The following is a 3,991-nucleotide window of genomic DNA, read 5'->3' on the forward strand; positions in this document are numbered from 1 at the left end:
CTCTTGGGTAACAGGGGGAAAATGAATTGCAATCTAGTGGAATCTTGACAATATAACCATTACATTGTGAATGCTACAGCCAACAAGGAAAGTAAAGATGAAGAGAGCAGTGTTTGATTCTGGTAAATTGTTTCCTTCACAGTTTTGCTTTTGTAGAATAAATACAGTACATGAAATAGCCATCTAAGGATAATCTATTAGTTGCTATACTCAGTGGAAAGCAGGAGTAATTCATTCAGTTTTGGAAGAACTTGATCTCTCTGTGAGCTTCATTTGCAAGCAGAAACAATTATTGTTATTTTGCAAACAGTTATTTGATAATTTAACAAATTGTACTTATGAAATATATCCCTGTCATTAGGAAAAAAACACACAATTCTTACAGGGAGAAAATGGCTGCTATTTCATTTCTAGGATCAGAGAAACTACTGACAAAAAAATTACTTTCAGTTTTGAACAATGACTTTTTATGGTTGTTAAGCCTCAGTTATGTGCGTAATATCTAGGAGAATGTGTAGGTACAGTGCAGTGAAAAGAAAATAATCTTGCTATGAATACACAGTCCAATGAATATTACAAAATGTTCCATCATTTGCCCTATCAAGTCGCTTTATGGTTCTTATAGGGTGAACCTTGGATAAGCCTCTGAAGCCTACTTGCTTTCTGGTCTCCTTTCCTCTCCTTGTTCTCCCTAGTATTGCATTTGGTCTTCTCTAGTCCTCTGCCCTTACCCCTAAGTCCTAACACTATCTAGTTGAAGATTGTGGGCATTATTCACGTGCTGGAAGTGCTGTAGTAGGTTTTTTTTTTTAAGTTTATTATTTTGAGAGTGAGAGTGAGAGAGCATGTGTGAGTGTGTGGGAAAGGGCAGTGAGAGAGGGAGAGAGAGAATCCCAGTTAGACTCTACACTGTCAGCCTCCCAACGTGGGGTCTGAACTCATGAACCATGAGAGATCATGACCTGATCCAAAATCAAGTGTTGGACTCTTAACCAACTGAGCCACCCAAGCACCACTGCAATATACTCTTTTATTCCTTGCAGAGGAATGTGTAAGTCTTTCCAATTATCCAAGGGAAGTAACTATAAAACATTTAAAGAGCTTTCTTACTAATAGTGACCATCTCTGGGTTAACAGCCTATGTCTGGGTTAACATATAATACTGTCTACTGATTTGTCAATGGTGGTAAAGTAAAGGAAAAAAATGGACAGAAGAAAGAAAATCTCATCTTGCCATATAACCTTTACACAAACTAACATTTTGAGCATTTATTTAGCACTGTATCTATAAACCTGACTGCTATTTTAAAATGCTATTTAAAATTATATACACATTTAAGGAAAGAACCTACAAATAGTATATAGAGTAATAAAAGTTTAAGACAAATAGGGAACTAAAAATACTGTCATTTGTGTTCAAATTTAATAAATATATATTCAGAACATGTGATTAACTTAATGATCACATATCTGTTCTGATGTATTACTATTTGAGTAATAATAATGATAACTAATATTGTTGACTAGATTTTATGTGCCTGGTACTGTTTTAAACATCTTATAGGTATTGATTTAATTTATTTATTTATTTTAAATTTATTTTTATTTTTTTAATTCTTATTTTCTTAATAGTTTATTGTCAAGTTGGTTTCCATATAACACGCAGTGCTCATCTCCACGAGTGCCCTTCTCCATGCCCATCACCCCCCTTCCCCTCTCCCCCATCCCCAACAGCCCTCAGTTTGTTCTCAACATTCAAGAGTCTCTCATGGTTTCCCTCCCTCCCTCTCCCCCACTATTGTTCCCCTTCTTCTCCCCCACGGTCCTCTGTTAAGTTCCTCCTAATCCTCCTATACGTGCACACATATGGTATCTGTCCTTCTCTGCCTGACTTATTTTGCTCAGCATAACACCCTCAAGGTCCATCCATGTTGCCACACATGGCCAGATTTCATTCTTTCTCATTGCCATGGATATTCCATCCTATAGATAAACACATCTTCTTGATCCATTCCTCCGTTGAAGGACACTTAGGCTCTTTCAATGTTTTGGCTATTGTGGAGAGTGCTGCTGTGAACATTGGGGTACATGTGCCCCTATGCATCATCACTCCTGTATCCCTTGGGTAAATTCGTAGCAGTGCTATTGCTGGATCCTAGGAAAGTTCTATTGTTAATTTTTTGAGGAACCTCCACACTGTTTTCCTGAGGGGCTGCACCAGTTTACATTCCCACCAATAGTTTAGGAGGGTGCCCGTTTCTCCACATCCTTGCCAGCATCTAGAGTCTCCTGATTTGTTCATTTTAGCCACTCTGACCGGTGTGAGGTGGTATCTCAGTATGGTTTTGATTTGTATTTCCCTGATGAGGAGGGATGCTGAGCATCGTTTCATGTGTCTTTTGGCCATCTCGATGTCCTCTTTGGAAAAGAGTCTGTTCATGTCTTCTTCCTATTTCTTCACTGGATTGTTTGTTTTTCAGGTGTGGAGTTTGGTGAGTTCCTTATAGATTTTGGATACTAGTACTTTATCCAATATGTCATTTGCAACTATCTTTTCCCATTTCATCACTTGCCTATTTTATTGATTGTTTCCTTTGCCGTGCAGAAGCTTTTAATCTTGATGAGGTCCCAATAGTTCATTTTTGCTTTTGATTCCCTTTTTTTTTTATTTGCTTTTGCTTTTGATTCCTTGCCTTTGGGAATGTGTCAAGTAAGAAATTGCTGCAGTTGAGGTCAAGGAGGTTGTTTCCTGCTTTCTCCTATAGGGTTTTGATGGTTTCCTGTCTCACATTCAGGTCCTTGATCCATTTTGAGTTTATTTTTGTGTATGGTGTGAGAAAATGATCTAGTTTCATTCTTCTGCATGTTGTTGTCTAGTTCTCCCAGCACCATCTGTTAAGAGGCTGTCTTTTTTCCTTTGGATAGTCTTTCCTGCTTTGTCAAGGATTAGTTGGCTGTACATTTGTGGGTCCAATTCTGATTTCTCTATTCCATTGGTCTATGTGTCTGTTTTTGTGCCAATACCATACTGTCTTGATGATGACAGCTTTGTAGTAGAGGCTAAAGTCTGAGATGGTGATACCTCCCGTTTTGGTTTTCTTCTTCAATATTACTTTGGCTATTAAGGGTATTTTGTTGTTCCATAAAAATTTTAGGATATTTTGTTCTAGTTCTGATTAGAATGCTGGTGCAATTTTGATTGAGATTGCTTTGAGTCTACGGCCATACCACCCTGAACGCGCCCGATCTCGTCTGATCTCGGAAGCTAAGCAGGGTCGGGCCTGGTTAGTACTTGGATGGGAGATTGCATTGAATGTGTAGATTGCTTTAGGTAGTGATAACACTTTAACTATATTTATTCTTCCAATCCATGAGCATGGAATGTTTGTCCATTTCTTTGTGTCTTCTTCAATTTCCTTCATAAGTTTTCTATAGTTTTCATCATACAGATCTCTTATATCTTTGGTTAGGTTTATTCCTAGGTATTTTATGGGTTTTTGTGCAATTGTGAATGGGATCATTTTCTTGATTTCTCTTTCTGTTGCTTCATTGTTGGTGTATAAAAATCAAATGATTTCTGTACATTGATTTTGTATCCTGCAACTTTGCTGAATCATGGATCAGTTCTAGTAGGCTTCTGGTGTAGTCTGTCAGGTTTTCTATGTAGAGTATCATGTCGTCTGTGAAAAGTGAGAGTTTGACTTCTTCTTTGCCAATTCTTATGCCTTTTACTTCCTTTTGTTGTCTGATGGCTGATGCTAGGACTTCCAGCACTATGTTAAACAACAGTGGTGAGAGTGGACATCCCTTTCATGTTCCTGATTTCAGGGGGAAAGCTCTCAGTTTTTCCCCATTGAGGATGATGTTAGCTGAGGGCTTCTCATAGATGGCTTTTATGATGCTTAAGTAAGTTCCTTCTATCCCGACTTTATTGAGGGTATTTATTAAGAAGGGATGCTATATTTTCTCAAATGCTTTTTCTGCATTGGTA

General features: G+C 37.9%; 1 pseudogene; it reads left to right on the forward strand.

Moving 5' to 3' along the window:
* The first annotated feature begins 3,214 nt into the window (after nt 1–3,214).
* On the forward strand, nt 3,215–3,334 carry LOC120244013 (annotated as a pseudogene).
* The last annotated feature ends 657 nt before the right edge of the window (nt 3,335–3,991 follow it).

Source organism: Hyaena hyaena, unplaced genomic scaffold (assembly GCF_003009895.1).
Source record: "Hyaena hyaena isolate Hyena2069 unplaced genomic scaffold, ASM300989v1 scaffold_365, whole genome shotgun sequence".
In the NCBI taxonomy this organism is placed as follows: domain Eukaryota; kingdom Metazoa; phylum Chordata; class Mammalia; order Carnivora; family Hyaenidae; genus Hyaena; species Hyaena hyaena.